The sequence below is a fragment of the Pinus tabuliformis genome, chromosome 8 (genome assembly GCF_031772625.1).
Source record: "Pinus tabuliformis cultivar Carrire ecotype Pingquan chromosome 8, CPIR1, whole genome shotgun sequence".
Classification (NCBI taxonomy): Eukaryota; Viridiplantae; Streptophyta; class Pinopsida; order Pinales; family Pinaceae; genus Pinus; species Pinus tabuliformis.
This window is the reverse complement of record NC_142294.1, coordinates 799,576,638-799,594,948: the sequence shown is the minus strand read 5'-3', so window position 1 is coordinate 799,594,948 and position 18,311 is coordinate 799,576,638. Positions and strand designations below refer to the sequence as shown.

The 18,311-nt window shown below is 34.0% G+C and overlaps 1 pseudogene; it reads left to right on the top strand.

Moving 5' to 3' along the window:
• Positions 1 to 154: 154 nt before the first annotated feature.
• On the top strand, positions 155 to 15,524 carry LOC149237986 (putative cellulose synthase A catalytic subunit 1 [UDP-forming]; annotated as a pseudogene).
• Positions 15,525 to 18,311: the final 2,787 nt, after the last annotated feature.

Here is an 18,311-nt window from a genome sequence, read left to right as displayed (position 1 = left end):
TGGAAGGTGAAGACGGAATGGAATGGCTTGTCTAAATGAGCCATCTCCACTCTTTGTTAGGTATATCAAGGGGCATTGTAAATATATCTACTGGTACGTTAATTCATTCGTAATTTCACATATGTTTTTCCCGATTCACTTGCTCAGCTCTTGCATGGGAAAAATCACTGATAGCCAACATCCTCACTCCAGCAAGATGCATTGGGAACCCTATGATGATGAAGGGGTAATAGACACATCTATGAGAGTTTATTTATGCAAATTCATACCCCGACGAACTCTTGACGACAATACTATGCTCTTACAAGCATGCTCCGTCTTCCATCTCTCAAATACCCTGTCTCAGGTAAGCTCTTTTCCACAGAAATACTTCTTCGCTAATTAATCATTTACTCATGATTTCAAGGTTTGAACCTTGGCATTCTAATTTCTTCAATTATATTCTGGCTACCATATGCAGATGTTCGGAAGGGGGTGTTCAGAACAAGGTTGTTCTCTCACCACAGATGTTAATTCCCTTTTCAGGTTGGTCTTTTTTCTGGCTTGATATGGTGAATTTTATTCAGGTGGCCTACCTTATTTAGCTGAGGGTTGGTTTATTTATTTGATGAAAATCTTTGGGTTCTTTCTTTTGCCGAAAGAGATGCTAAGACACTTGTAAATAATGGGGAAATAGTTTAAATTAATTCAATAGTGTGATACCATTTTGCGGTATGGTCAAGAGGGTTTTACTTATAGTTCATATGTATAACATTTCATCTATGGTTTTATATATAAATACATTACAATTGTTTATTCAGACCAAGACCTTTCTCTGTCTTAGATCAGAACTCACGAACAGGGTTTTCGTTTAATGTCTGAGTTGATTTTGGCTATGCCATGTTTAATATAAACAATACAAAGTACTCTTATTTTGTTTAATTCTCTGCTATAGTTCAGTATTTTCGTTCTTGTTATTGTCATTTAGATAAATGTAGCTCAGGTGGTCGGCTCATGGGGTTCATTCCGAACTCGATCCAGAGCCATACAAACCCTCGTTGGATGCTTTCTTTAATGAACCGCTCTAGATGGAACCTAAATATTTTTGTTTAGTCAAAACTACTTAAATACTGCCCTCGAAGGATTTTTCATGGTTCTTGACATTTGTGATTGATTTCTGATGAGGATTTTTAGAGTAGAACTTGTTGATTTCTATGGGTAGACCATGACTCCATAATGCTTGATGTTGTTCTAGTTACACATATGCTTTTAAAACTTTGGCACAATACTATGTAATTAGAATAGTAATATGGATATAGTTCTTTCTACTGTAACCTATTCTTTCATTTATTGCTTTAGATAACTGATGCATTTTTACTGTAGTCTATTCTTTCATTTATTGCTCTAGTTAAATGATGCATTTTTATTCTACAGTGGTTTCCTGTTATTGTTACTTTTATTATGCAACGATGTCTGCAACTCTCTGAATATACTAGACTGTGGCGGAAACAGAATATATCTATTGACTTTCAATGACAGAGTCTTACCAGTAATTTTTTTGCATGATGAATATTTAACTACATAATAACAAACAATTAATCTTTTCCTTCTAATGACTACTCAGCATAGAGATACTACTTATCTATTTTTCCTGTTGTAATTATAAACATGCAAGTATTTCCTCTGTCTGGAAGACCTCACCACCCAACCATGGATCTGGCAATTACGTCCAGAATCCCCCTTCGAGCCCTTCCAACTCCTTTCAGTGAATAAAAACAGTCTAGCAACTTGGGCATCAGGACTGTGGTCTAGCCTCAAGTCTCTACCTTCGGTTGTTATTCACAATTCTTTTCCACTGGCTAAATCGTCTAGCTCAAGGAAAATTCTGCATAGTATAGTCCTTGCTTCTCTTTTTCCCAACCCCCTCAGGGTTGTGTCATTTTTCTTTTTGAAGGAAAAGATGGGCAACTGCTTGTAACTATTTCAGGAGTTATTTAACTAATTCTTTGATTCTTTTTACAAACTGATCAAATTATTTTAATCAATCATTAACAAAATATGTTCTAGCTTTTCAGCCTATTACTTTTAACAATCAGGGTTAAAACAGAATGAAATTGACAGTAACAAGTAGAAATTGGGAATAAATGAGTGTCGGTGCATCATTGGGTGTTACAACTCCCTCCCCTTGAGAGGAACATTGTCCCTTGTGTTCTTTTCAGGCAAACAATGTCGGATAGGCTTTCCTCATAGCCTCCTCCTCTTCCCAAGTAACATCATTTGTGCCAAGGTGCTTCAACTGCACTTTAACATGGGTGATGTCTTGTTTCCATAAGATGGTTTCTCTCTGATCGAGGATATGAAGAGGCTCTGCCAGAAACTCTCCCTTGGGTTCGACCTGCACAAATATAACCTATTGTCAGAATTTTTTTTTCAAAACAACAATTTATAAGTTATTGATTTTATTCTTTTATTACCTGTATATTCTCCCAGTTAATAATATGCCGAGGGTCGTACACATATTTTTTTAATAAAGAGACATGAAAAACATTATGGACTTAGATATGGCCTCGGAGTGCTAGCTTGTATGATACGAGTCCAATCCGTTTCAAAATTTGAAATGGTCCACAGTACCGAGGTGCCAATTTAGCACAACCCTTCCACTATAAGGTACTTTTATGGGGTTTTACCTTCAGATACACATGATATCCCAACTGAAATTCCTTGTGAGATCTCTTCTTATCTACATAAATCTTTTACCTATCCTGGGCCGCTTTTAAATTCTTATGGACCTTTTTAACTGTGTTTTCCATTTCGGTTAATATATCAAGACCGAATGTTAATATATTATTGGGGCTATTCCAATCGGTGGGCACCCTGTACTTTCTCCCATATAATACTTCAAAAGGGCTCATGCACAGGGAGTCGTGATAATCGTTGTTGTAGGCAAACTCCACCAGGTGGAGGTAGTCCTCCCACTTATGTGGTTGCTGCATAACAAATATTCTTAACATGTCTTCTAAAACTTGATTTACCCTCTCTGTTTGGCCATCTGTCTAAGGATGGTAAACCACACTAAATTGAATTTGGGTACCCAATCCGGAGAAGAGGGTTTTCCAAAAGGTGGATGTAAATTTTACATCCCTGTCAGAGATTACCACCCGAGGTATCCCGTGTAGCCGTAAGATTTCCCTTATAAATATGTCTGCGATCTCCATTGTCTTGTAGGTGGAATTTACAGGTATGAAATGAGTGATCTTGCTCAGATTTTCTACCACTACCATGATTGAGTCATGTTGCTTCTTAGTACGAGGTAACCCGGTGATAAAGTCTAAGGTGATCATCTCCCATTTCCAATCAGGAATGGTAATTGTTGCAACAGACCAACAGGATGCTGATGTTCCACCTTCACCAATTTTCACTCTAAGAATTTGGATAGATATTCAACCACATTCTTCCTTAAACCTGGCCAGAAGTAACTTTTTCTGATGGCAAAAAATAATTTTTGGTATCCCGGGTGAGCAACGTAAGGCTTCCTATTGAACTTATCCAATAACAATTGCTTGACATAATTCTGGTTAGGAATATATATATTATGTCTCTAAATGTTAACATTTTGTAGAGATTAATACCATAATCAGATTGTTCGCCTATTTCCTGAGCTTTTGAGGCTTTCTACCAAAGAAAAGCATATTCTGGGTCTTTGAGGGATGTTTCTCAGATGACATCTGGCATATTAGATTGTACTTGATTGTATTATACTTCATAAATGCAATGTAATTTTTGGCTTAATGCATCGACCTCTCAGTTTTCCTTCCCCTTAAGGTGTTTCGTGTCAAAGTCGAATTCGCTCAAGAAGGTGGTCCATCTAGCCTGCCACACATTTAAACTAGACTAGTTAAAGAAATTTGTAAGACTACTAGGATCGGTTAATAGCAAAAATTTATTTCCTAGGAGGTAGTGTCACCACATTTTTAGTGCGTGTACTACTGCAGTCAACTCTAGATCATATGAAAAGTGTCATTGTTCATAATCCTTTAGTTTGTGTGATTCATAGGCTATGACCTTCCCTTCTTGTGTTAATACACCACCGACACCATCCTTACTTGCATTTGTGCATACCGCAAATGATTTTTCCGAATTTACTACCTTTAGCACCGGTGCAGTAGTAAGTAATTTCTTTAACTTCTAAAACTGTGTTGGCATTGCGTTGTCCAGTGGAAGGCACGCTCCTTTCTCTATAGTGAGGTCATAGGAAAAGCTATTTTTGAATAGCCTTTAATGGATCAGTGGTAATAACCTACCAAGTCCAAAAGGATCTAATGTGAGAAATGTTTTTTAGAGTGGTCCATTCCATAATAGTTTTGATCTTTTCTAGATCCACCACTATTCCCTCAGCTGATATAATGTGGCCTAAGTACTGAATTTGACTTTTGTAAAAATCACACATGCTATACTATGTATATAACTATTTGTCTCGAAAAATCTGCAATACCATTCTCAAGTGATTTTCATGCTCCTCCTGATTTTTTGAATAAATAAGTAAATCATTAATAAAAATTAGTACAAATTTATCTAGAAATGGTTGAAAAATGTTGTGCATCGGGCTCATGAAAGTGGTTGGAGCATTGGTAAGGCCGAAAGGCAATACCACGAACTCATAATGGTCGTAACAAGTTCTAAATGTAGTTTTACAATTGTCTTCATCCTTTATTCTGAATTGGTGGTAACCGGACCTAAAGTCAATTTTTGAGAATACACTGGCCCCCTATACTTGATCAAATAAATCATTAGTACGGGGTAAAGGGTACTTATTTTTTATGGTCATTTTATTTAGCTCACAATAATCAATGGATAGTCTTAAGGTTCCATCCTTCTTTCGCACAAAGAGCACAGGGGCTCCCCAAGGAGATACACTTGGGTGAGTGTACCATTTTTCCAGAAGTTCCTGAAGCTTCATTTTGAGTTATGTTAACTTAGGGATGATCATGTGGTAAGGAGCTTTCAAAATAGGAGATGCTCCAGGTATTCATTCAATGGTAAAATTCATATCACTCCTAGCTAGAAATGAAGGGATGGATTCAACGAACACATCCACGAAATCCTGAATTACAAGAATATTCTCCAATGAGGTCATCTTGTTTCTGTCATTGGTGTATCCTGCTTAGACAACATAAATCTGGTAGCCCTTTCTAATGCATCTTCCTAGCTGATTAGTCATAATAGGATGTAATTTAAGGTTTTTCTTGATCTCTTGAATTTTCTTTCTCTGCCCCGACTCTGTGATGTAGCTTAGAGATTTCTCTTTACAATCAACTAGGGACTAGTGCCCTTCCAACTAGTGAATCCCTATTAGTATCTTGTATGAACCTAAGGGGATTATATTCAGATCAACATTGATGGGCTGTCCTGAAACTGTTATAGGTCAATTTTCTATTTTTGGAGATACCCTTCTCTTTGTTCTAGTCATTAGCTGAACTAGCCAAGATTTCGTAAATTTACTTCTTTGCAGGTGACATTTCTCTACCATTTTAGGACTAATGTAGCTTATGCTAGCACCTAGATCAAATAAAATAGAAACATGTTGATCAACAATCATACCTTCACACTTGATCATGGTGGGCTGGTATTCTACTTGATGATCGTCCAAAGCAACATTAATTCTTGGAATACTCATTGCATATCTCTAGCTATGGAGGCTTCTTGCATTTTAGAAAGTTGTTTCATTCGAGCTCTATGCACACAATTCTTGTAGCAATAAGATTCCCCACATCCCCAACATTGCATAGGTTGTTTTGATAGTTTTTTAGTAGAAGGTTTACTAACTCCCTCTATCTGTATATTTTTGGTGTAAGTTTGAACTCTGGATAAGTTCCTTGTAAATTTACTAAAAGTTCTTTACTGGTTATTCCTTCCATTTATGAATTTTGGTTGTTTGCTTCAGGGTAAATTCGTCATTCTCTTGCATATGGCTCCTTTGGGCCCCTCTTGCATATTATGATCTGCTCTGAACTTATTGTTATCTCTGGTACCTATGTTGGTATGATATTTTCATCTGTGGCTTTACTAGTTTGTGATATACGATTATTGTTTTCTTACATCTAAATATAATACACATATTTTAGGCTTCATGGATACATGGTAATGCACTGGTTGCTTTCTTCCACAAGTCATTTATCTTGTAACCAATCTATTTATCTTGTAACCAATCTTTCTAATTCTTTTTGTTTTTCGTTTTCAGTTTTGTAAAGTATGATTAAGAGAATGCTTGCATTCTCGAAAAGGGATTGTTGGGATTGTTTATGTTCACAGAATGTCTATTTTTGGCTAAAGAATATTAGTTGGTTGTGTACTTGTTAGGTATGGCCCGTTTAGACCTTGGACTCAATATATTTTGGCTAGAACTGGTGTTCGCTGGCAAAGAATGTGGTGGCAGTATGCTATAAATGCAGTCCTCGCTGATGTGCTTTCTGCGTCACACTTCTTGGATTTACTTTGGATCACGCCTGTATGGATCAACAAACTCATCTTTTGTTCTACTTATGGAAGTTGTTTGTTTGAAACCCAATGGTGTTGGTGGCTTATTTTGATTTCTAGAATGACACATTTTATGTGCTATAGTTATTGGTTGGATATGCTTTAGGGAAAATTTTAAGAACCCCCCCTAAATTTACATGTATAATAAATGGGCGAATCTCCATGGGGTATAAGAAAAATGGAAGGCAATTTTATCAATAATATGATATGTACATATAATTTTTTGGCGAATCTCTCACCAGGCATGGCGAATATTTTACTCAATTATAAAATCTTGTGTTTATTGAATACACAAATGAAATCATTGCATTTCTTTAAAATATCTTTTGAAATCAAAATTACCAAAATTACATATCGATAACCTAGTGGGTGTAGGATAAATATAACCCGTGCCATTCACAGAAAGCATGAGAAAAAGCTTAATACTCTATATAAAACCAAGAAAAAGTTCAAATTCATCACTTCTAGGGACCTCGTAACCACCCTGCCAATACACAAGTATGTTCCTGTTTGCAATTAGAAAAATTACCCAAATTACAATCTGTTTACTCCAGCATATGTTGGAAAGTTATAGAAGGATGACTAGTGCAATCAATCCATTCCTTTTAGCCCTAGATTTGTTTTAGTTTAAAACAGAAGTATACAAATATACTTGTCCAATGTCTATGCTTTAACCATTCACCTTAAGATGTTTTTACAATATAATTTCCTAAGTCTATTTAATATCTTCATTATCATAAAAACCAACCTATATCCATCTTAACTCCACATCTACCACTCTTAGGGGGATGAAATCTATTTATCCCTCTGAGCGCTTGGTAGACCCAGAATTACGATAGATCTAAGATGATAGAATTTCCCCTTTAAATAGTCTATGCTCACATGAATACCATGGTATTACCATGGGTCAATACCATGGGTTATCATAAACCCAGAGCTTAAAAATTACTATTAGTAATTTATAAAAATTAATAAAATTAATAGTTGATTTTTATTTTATTTTTTATTTTAACCAAGCTAAAATGTTTAACATACATTAAATTATAACATCCATTTTTACTCTTGATCGGATCAAATATTTTTTCACTCTATGCTAGTTTGCATATCACGATATTTGATACCTCTCGGGGGTTAGTAGATCCAGAGTAAAGATGGATCTATGCTGGTTTAATTCCCCCATTTAAATAGGCTACATTCTAGGTGAATACCATGGGTCAATACCATGGGTCAATACCATGTGCCATTTTTATTTTTATTAATACTAATATTAGGGTTAATAATGTTGTTTTGCATGGTATTAATAACAATCTAGTCCATGGTATTTGTCCCATAGTATTTTGCCCATAGGTTTCACCTAAATATAACACATTTTTTGAGTGTTCGTAAATATAAGGTGACTTATGGAGTAAATATAAAAAAAATGTTTTATTTGTTTACCATACCTCTCATTTATTTATACTTTTATTAACTTACCATACCCCTTTTACAAATATGGTATTTGGCCCATAGGATTCACTTAAATAAAACCTCCTCTTTCTTGAGCCTTCATAAATAGAACGAGGGTTATGGACTAAATATAAAAAGAGGTTTTATTTATTTACCATGCGTCTAGTTTATTTATATTTTTATTTACTTACCATACCTTTTGAGTAAGTATAAAAAGACGTTTTATTTATTTACCATACCTCCACTTTACTTATATTTTTATTTGTTTACACCCTTGCATGTATATAAGGTGACTTATGGAGTAAATATAAAAAATGTTTTATTTATTTAGTATACCTCTCATTAATTTATATTTTTATTAATTTACCATACCTCTTTTATAAATATGGTATTTGGGCCTTTGGCCCATAGGATTCACTTAAATGAAACCTATTCTTGAAAATGGGCGAATGGATTCACTTAAATAAAACCTATTCTTGAAAATGGGTGAATGGAAGGTTGTAACTCCTAATTTCAAGGGCTAAATTTACCTTTTATACCATTTCCTTAAAATAAGGTGGGCTATTTGAGGTGATTTTTAAAAATGTACTATGATACAAAATATTTGCCCACTAAAAATTTAAAACCCCTTAATTTCGCCAAAAGGCAAACATTCGCCCCTAAAATTTTCTATGATATGCTTCTTCTATGAATCTAAACACAGAGGCTAAAATTATCAGAAAGAATAACCAAACTGTGCTGACCATAAGGTTGCAAAATTTTAACATACTTATTTACTGATACGTGGTGAATTACTACTCATAGACACACTTATCATCATCTGGCTGTCGGGTTATTCCAGATTTTGCATGTCTAGCTTTTAAATGATAATCCTGTTTATTCTATTCCATTCTTTCATGTGTCTGTTGTTATATTTCTCCCTTATTTAATACCATTTCCAAGGAAATTGTTAAGTTTCCCTTCTTATTTGAATTCTGGAGCACTGAGAATGACTATGGAGACCGTTCTAATTTTACTTGCTTATCATTTTCTTTGCTTGTAGCATTGAGTTTGACAATGGGTTGTCTAAGTACAGGAATGCTCGAAGAAAATACATTAAACTATATAGACTGAAGTTGGAGTGTCTGCAATAGGATCAGGTCAGTTGAAATGCAGGTTATATTGAGAATATATATATTTCTAAATTCTAAATTATTTTTTTGTAATTTTAAGCTTTAAAAAGATGTTGGTGAGTATCTGATGAGTTTGACTGTCTTGATAAAATCCAAACCAATTGTAAGTAATTATGTAGTATCTCATTTCAAACCTCTTTCATGTGTGTGGTGAAAAATGGCGTGGCTTTCTACTGAAACTCCAGCGTAACCATAGTGGCCAATTCAGTAAAACGAATGTTTCTACATGTTTTGATTAGGGATATTATTTTTTCTAAGCTATGAGAGTTGCAATTTATTTTTTAAATTTATATTTGTTATTATTTATTTAAAATATCATCAATCATTGATAAACATTTATTTTCAAGAAAAAAACACAGAATAACATTTCAGCTAGTTAAACTTCTGGAAAATTTAACTAGATTTTCAATCTTTTGGAAAGTTTGTTGTTCTAAAAATTATATCAAGTACATAGACATAATAAATTTCCTCAAGAAATATTTAATCTATCAAATACATAGACATAAGAAATTTCCTCAAGAAATATTTAATCTATCTTCATCTGAGAAAATATTCGCATATATTTTATCTGTTGTTATTTTTTGTTATCTGTTGTTATCTTGACCACAAATTTACAGAAGGGACCACTCTACCCTTCCAACAAGAAACTACCTATTACGCCCAGTCTTCTCCACCGTGCTCCTCAGTTCTAGAGCAGTCACAGAGTCAACAATTTTTCACAATAATTCACTGGCTTGAGGACTCTTGGTCCAACCCAGAATTATTCACAAAATCTCTCTGCATTTTTCTTTATAGATTTCCACTGGTCTCTCCAGCTCAAGAAATCTTTTTCCTTCCCCCCTTTTTGACAGCGTCCTATCTTTTTTTTCTTTTCCAAAAGAAACAGGTAGGTATAACTGCCTTAACTGTCAACTTTCCGGTAAAAGAGAATTACCGAGGTTGCTTCTGTAAATTCAGGGACTCCACTAAATTCCAAAAACAACTAAGTTAATTATTTTTTACTAATTCCCTTAGTGGTTAGCTGATTTACAAATTCTACCACCCTCATTGTAGTGTCAATATCCATCACTAGTTTTAAAATTCATAACAAATATAAATATAAATATATTTTGGTTTAGTTAATACATAACAAATATAAATATAAAATATATTTCGGTTTAGTTTACTAACTTTTTTTATATAGTTGATTAATTTATTAGGCCTTAGATGCTGAGGAAACTAGTTTTAAACTTCATAACAAATATAAATATAAAATATATTTTGGTTTAGTTTAGTTAAATTTTTTTTTATAGTTGATTAATTTATTAAGCCTTGTAATTTTTATTTTTTTTTTAATGCATATTTGTTTTTAGATTTTTCTTGCATATTTGATTGGTTTAAGTTGTTTAGAATTTTTTAGAAATTTATTAAAATCACATGTTTGAGTTGAAAATTCTCTAAAATTCAAGTGCTCTGGAAATTTAGAAGATTTTCTAAAATATAAATCCATATATATAATTAAAAACTAATTTTACATAATAAAAATCAAAATTAAAAAAAAAAAAATAATCAACACAAAAGTCCAGAGATAGCCATTCATTAGATTCATGTTATATTACTTAAATTTTAACATGTTACATTAAATTTCATGCTATTTAATTAATAGTTTTAATAGTTTTGTTGTCTTAATAGGGTTTGATTTTAATATTATTAAAAGATTAGTTATTTCCCATTTACAATTAAAAAATAATCAAATCATTTGTATGAAAAATTTCATAGAAATTATGTAAAAATGGTTTATTACACCACAAAAATTCTCCAGTGCACATAGACACACTTTGATATATATATATATATATATATATATATATATATATATATATAGATATATATATATATATAGATATATATATATAAAAGACAATTTTGATTTTAACTTCTAGCCCCCTCCTACTCACCAAGTCTTTTCCCAACCAGAGCCAAAAAATTGTAATCTATGGTGAAATTAATTAAATGTTGTTTCAAAAATTTGTAATCTCTACTCAAAATAATAAAGATGTTTCACAATCTTTGATTATTTCCTCTGTTTCGAGCTATACACAGTAAGTGAGAAGTGATAAGAAGCTAGTAGAAGTGATTGTTGAATCTGCTGTGGAGCTTTGTATTTGCAATGAATCATTACCACATTGAAGCCAAGAGGGCGTGTGGAGATGCTTAATCCCTTTCCCTTGGTTTTCTTTTTCTTTCCTTTAAGCATTTTTTATCTTGCTTGCCTACATGCTGCATAGTAAAAGTCTGCAGTAGAAATATGGAATTTTGAAGGAATTTTTCTGAGTCTTTTTAGTGAGGATGTTAAACAAGAGAAATGAACACAGATTCGTAAATTCTGCATAGTAAAAGTATACAGTAGAAATATGGAATTTTGAAGCTTTGACAGGTTTGACAGAGAAGGAGAGCCATCTCAGTTGGCCGGAATTGATATTTTTGTCAGTACAGTGGACCCTCTAAAGGAGCCTCCTCTTGTCACAACAAATATTGTTCTGTCTATCCTTGTCGTGGATTATCCTGTCTATAAAGTTTCAAGCTATGTTTCTGATGATGGAGCAGCAATGAAACTTCAGAATTCGCAAGGAAGTGGGTGCCATTTTACAAAAAATACAGTATCGAGCCTAGGGCTCCAGAATTCTACTTTGCCCAAAAGATTGATTATTTGAAGGATAAAGTACAACCTTCTCCAGTGCACATAGACTCACTTTGATATATATATATATATATATATATATATATATATATATATATATATATATATATATATATATATATATATATATATATATATATATAGATATATATATTAACAAAAGACAATTTCGATTTTAACTTCTAGCCCCTTCCTACTCACCAAGTCTTTTCCCAACCAGAGCCAAAAAATTGTAGTCTGTGGTGAAATTAATAAAATGTTGTTTCAAAAATTTGTAATCTCTGCTGAAATTAATAGAGATGTTTCACAATTTTTTATTATTTCCTCTGTTTCGAGCTATACACATTAAGTGAGAAGTGATAAGAAGCTAGTAGAAGTGATTGTTGAATCTGCTGCCGAGCTGTGTCTTTGCAATGAATCATTACCACATTGAAGCCAAGAGGGCGTGTGGAGCTGCTCAATCCCTTTCCCTTGGTTTTATTTTTCTTTCCTACAAGAATTTTTTATCTTGCTTGCCTACATACTGCATATTAAAAGTCTCCAGTAGAAATATAGAATTCTGAAGGAATTTTTCTGAGTCTTTTTAGTGAGGATGTTAAACAAAAGAAATGAACACAGATTCGTAAATTCTGCATAGTAAAAGTATACAGTAGAAATATGGAATTTTGAAGCTTTGACTGGTTTGATAGAGAAGGAGAGCCATCTCAGTTGACTGGTGTTGATATTTTTGTCAGTACAGTGGACCCTCTAAAGGAGCCTCCTCTTGTCACAACAAATATTGTTCTGTCTATCCTTATCGTGGATTATCCTGTCGATAAAGTTTCAAGCTATGTTTCTAATGATGGAGCAGCAATGTTGACTTTTGAAACCCTTTCAGAAACTTTAGAATTCGCAAGGAAGTGGGTGCCATTTTACAAAAGATACAGTATCGAGCTCAAGGCTCCAGAATTCTACTTTTCCCAGAAGATTGATTATTTGAAGGATAAAGTACAACCTTCCTTTGTTAAAGAGCAGAGAGCAATGAAGGAAAGTGCACATTAAAGTATCCAAATGTAAGAGCTACTTCTGTTGGTTTATTGGTTTTTCTTGCCCTTGACATCTTCCATCTTTGTGCCAATATCAGAGGGAATATGAAGAGTACAAGATCTGGATTAATGCTCTTGTGGCCAAAGCACAAAAAGTGCCAGAAGAGGGATGGACCATGCAAGATGGAACTCCATGGCTAGGCAACAACACTGGAGACCATCCTGGGATGATCCAATTATGAGATACTCATATTTTACCCCAGAGTCTTATCTTTCCTTTGTAGTCTATATGCAGTATCATAATTTTCTCTCCCTTTTGTTAACATGCTTATAAATATGTTGCAAGTAACGGAAATTAGTACTACTGAATTTTTCACTTTCAGCTTCAGGTATTATTAGGTCACAGTGGGGGAGTTGACAATGATGGTAATGAATTTCCATGGTTAGTTTATGTATCCCATGAAAAGAGGCCTGGTTTCCAACACCACAAGAAAGTTGGTGCAACTAATGCATTGGTATATTCCTAGCTATGTACACATCTCTCTTTTTCTTCTGATTTCCTCATATCAAATTCATTAATTATTATGTTGACGCTAATGATTGCTATCCATTGCTCCACTTAGGACCGAGTGTCTGTTGTCCTCACAAATGGCCTCTTTCTGTTGAACCTTCATTATATAAACAACAACAAAGCTATTCGTTAGGCAATGTGTTTTCTAATGGATTGAGTTCTTGGGAAGAAAACTTGTTGTGTACAGTTTCCTTCGAGATTTGATGGCATTGATCAACATGATCGATCGTAACACTGTGTTCTTTGATGTAAGAAATTATGAACACCCAAAATGTTTTCTTATATGCAATTATGCAATTTTCATATAATTTCAGCTTGGCATATTAATTCTGAAATCTTTGCAGATCAACTTGAGACGTTTCGATGGTATCTAAGGGCCTGTTTATGTGGGTACAGGGTGTTGTTTTAATAGACAATCACTCTATGGTTATGATCCAGTTCTCATTGAGAAGGATCTTGAACCAACATGCTTCCTGAGATGTTTCTCGGGATCTAGAAAGAAGAGCAGAAAAGAAAACAAAAGGTATGATGACGATAAGAAGAGAACCAAGCGAACTGAATCTACTATACCCATATTTAGTTTGGAAGACATAGAAGAGGTTGTTGAAGGTGAGTCCAAGTCCAAACCAGTGATTTGTATTTTTTGACAACTCATTTACCCTTAAACATTGTTTGCCCTCACCCTTCTTTGAAATTGCATAATGCAGGATTTGATGATGAGAAATCATTTCTCATGTCCCAAAGGAGCTTAGAGAAAAGATTTTGTCAATCTACCCTCATGGAAAATGGTGGTCTTCCACAATCTGCAAATCTTGCTTCTTTATTGAAAGAAGTCATTCATGTTATCCGTTGTGGATATGAAGACAATTCAGAATGGGGAAAAGAGGTATGAGTAGAGGTGGATCTGCATCTATTTGATGATGTTGTTGATTTTTTTTTTAGTTCATCGAATTAGTTTTTTCTATAGTAAAGTTGTATAAACATTTTTCGTGAATGTGCATAAATTCTCTTTAGAATAAGCAACATTTTATTTAGGAAACCAAGCACCAGGCAACTGTTCTTGAAGAAAATATCTAATATGAATGGGTTCTCATATTTTGTGCAGAGTGGGTGGATTTATGGTTCTGTCACAGAAGATATTTTGATTGGGTTTAAAATGCATGCTCAAGGCTGGATTTCAATATACTGCATGCCTGCACATCCTGCATTAAAGGGATTTGCACCAATCAATCTTTCAGATCATTCGAATCAAGTGCTCTGATGGGCCCTTGGTTCTGTTGAAATTTTACTGAGCAGGCATTGTCCAATTTGGTATGGCTACACCAATTGCAGAGGCTAGCATACATCAATACCATAGTTTATCCTCTCACATCCCTCCCACTGGTTGCATATTGTACCTTGCCAGCTGTTTGTCTTCTTACAGGGAAGTTTATCATTCATGAGGTAAGATTGTCAACCCTTACTGACCTTAATCTTGTCAAGATTTACTCACCTCTAATGCAACCTGTCGTTTAGATTTTTTTTGGATTTTGTTCTCATACAATTCTTCACATTTTTCCCCTGATTTTTATATTTATTTTGATATGCATATTAGCAACTTTGCAAGTGTGTTCTTCATATTTTATTTCCTTTTTTTACAACTGCTATTCTAGAGCTATGCTGGAGTACATTTGGCATCGATGAATGGTGGAGGAATGATCAATTTTGGGTTATTGAAGGTGTATCAACACGTCTATTTTCTGTCTTTCAAGAGTTACTGGAAGTTCTAGCAGGGATTGACCCAAAATTTACTGTCACATCAAAGTCTTCAGATGAAGATGGTGAATTTCCTGGTGAGTGGTCTTCTCATCCCTCCAACTACTTTTCTTGTGGTAAATCTTGTTGGTGTAGTAGCAGGTGTTTCCCAAGCTATCAATAGTGGTTATCAATCTTAGGGTCCATTGTTTGGAAAATTGTTTTTCTCTCTGTGGGTGATTGTTCATCTTTATCCATTCCTCAAGGGATTAATGGGTCACCAGAACCGGACACCAACAATAGTTATTGTTTGTTCAATTCTTCTTGCGTCCATATTCTCCCTGCTTTGGGTGAGGATAGATCCTTTCACATCAAACACATGATCATCATCAAACACACAACAATGTGGTGTAAATTGCTAAAACCCCTGTTAGTGTTCGTTAGCAGCAAATGAGGAACTAAAAACACATCTGAGGGCCAAGAATATCTCAAATTAGTTTGTATCATCTGTAGATAATAATATTTGAGAGGGAGGGGCTTTAAGCATATTTTTTTCTAGCTAGTTCCAGCATAGGGTCTAAACCTTGTACTTTGTCTTTGATTGATAGTTAAGATTGTACGGTGTAGTTGGTTCTCTGTTTCAACCAAGACAGCTGAGGTTTACTTGGATTCATCTTTGTTCTAGAACTGATCTGATGCCATAGAATAGTGGGCAATGGATTATATGGTTTGATATTGAAGAATGTATTTTTCAAATATTTATTCATTTTTAAGTGGCATTCCTGTCATGGACAAAATTATGGCACATCTTAATTGAATCTCATATTTTTTAAAATGTGAAGTGGTCAATATCAAATAATTGTGTCATGTAGGAGCACTGGTAGTTATTAAGATTTTAGGCATATAAGTGCCTATGAAAATGGTAAATGTATGTTGTTTGTTCGTTTCATAAAATACAATTATAAGTGCCTAGGAAAATATTAAATATATGTTGTTCATTTGTTTCATAAATTACAATTATAACTATGTTCAGAAATCATTGACCCCATCTTTGATGACTCCATTGCATCCAAAATGTTAGTTCTACAATGCGTTAAATAACATGTGTGTTTTGACCTAACCCTGAATCATCTAAATTTGAGATTTTTTTTAGAAGTCTTTGTTCTAGGTTTCTATTTAAATTTCAGTGAATGGCAGTTTTAACGTTGTTAAACTTTTCTATCATAGAACTTGCTTAGCACACGATTCATCATCTTTCTTTTGATACATTTAGTTGTCTGGTAATATTTCTCTGATTGTATAAAGAGAACATTACTGCTGGATGCCCAAGCTCTTCTTCTCAGACAATGTTGTGAGCTAAAGAGACAATGTCTCGGTCCCTTGTTGCAAAAGTTCCATTGGAAAGGAATTTTGATTGTTACGAGGTGTCATCTATCTCACCAAGAGAAGAATATCTTTTGTGCGATATTTGTAGATTGCCAGAATCTACTCGATCAAACACAATTTGTGTTTGCAATTACTACTCGGTAATCTAGTTATTCCTTCCTCTATTTTAATTTTATTTTTCTATTTACTATAGTATTGTTACAGTGGATTATAGTGGGTATCTTAAAATTTTCATGTCAACATTATATTGCAGGTAGCAGTTCACCAAGATTACTATGGTATTTTAAGGAATTCTTTTGGAGGATGGTATTGTCAGCCATGTGAAGCTTTAAACTAGCAATACCAACTCCAAGGCATGAGGCATCCAAATGTAGCTAGCCATGGTATGCCAGGTTGTGGTATGAACTGTGCTCTATGTGGTGGTTTGAATGGTGATTTTAAGAGGACTACTGATGGCCAGTGAGTTCATGTATTTATCACTGAGGTAAAAATCACTGATTGAATGGTGTTCACTTCAATAAAATACAAGAAGTTAATTATGCAAAATCGTATTGTTGATTTTAGCTTGTGTGTTAATGATTTGTTGAGGAGCAATATATTTTCTCCCTTATGGTATCTTCATTTCCTTTGTGAACCTGCAGTGGATGTTGGAGAATACGTTCAGGAGGGGTCAAATGGAGCTTGTTAAAGGGCTGGTATGTTTAAATTGAGATGTTGCTTCACTACTAGTGATGCATATAAGTTTGAGCATGCTGAACTGTTTTGTTTTACTTGTTTTGTGCATGATTGTTGCATTTGGATTCTGTCTAGTGAGATGTTGTTAAAGACCTCTATTATCATCCCCAAAGCCCAACCAGTCTTTCTGAGAAGACACGGGTAATGCAAAATTGTATTTGCTTGGTAGTGCCAGCCTTGGTGTTGGCAAGAACTATTGTTATCTAGTTTGATGCCCCACTGTTCTCTTTTATTTCTAGTATCTTGTTACCTAGAGATGGAGGACACAATTACCATTATAGAAGAAAGTTTTTCCTAAATTTTGTTTCTTCTTTCTCTTTGACGAAAGGAGGGTCATCGACAAGCAGCAACGGGAACCACCAGAAAGCTCTCGAATACGTAAACTCCATTCCGGAACCATTCTGTGAGAAGAGTGAAGATAGAAAGACTAGCCAAGAAAACCAGCCCTCAAGGCATTGCATTGCAGAACGAGGAGATCTTCTCCTACAATGGGGCCAAAACAAGAGGCCTCATGGTTATAGAGCATAATACAGAAGCGTGGTTGAAGAATCTTCTATTCAGGCTAAGAAAATTATTCAGATCGATAGACATAATTGGTAATTAAAAGTATTAAAGGAATTAAAAACTTAATTTTATGAATCTAGGTTTAATAAGAAAAGTATTAAAAGAAATAGAGATGTTTAAAAAAATATATAATATTATCATAATTTTGATTTATTTATTATTATTATGTTTCTGTTTATAATTCTATGTTTCCCTAATATTATAAATATGTTCCATCTAGTAAACTGCAAATGCACCTAACTACACTTTATATAATCAATAGAAAATTATTTTTATTTTTTTTGTGAAGGATGGTGGGTTTATAATCAGTTCCTATAGAAAACCCAGTCCATCATGTTGTTCAGTTTGTAGTTTTCTTATACAAATGATTCTGTCTTTGCAAATTTTAGTTTTGCTAGATAAATTGGTATTATGTTGAGAAAGAAAAGGTGCACCTTGCATTGAAATTGAGTATCTGAGAGCTAATTTTTTCTATATTGTGCTGG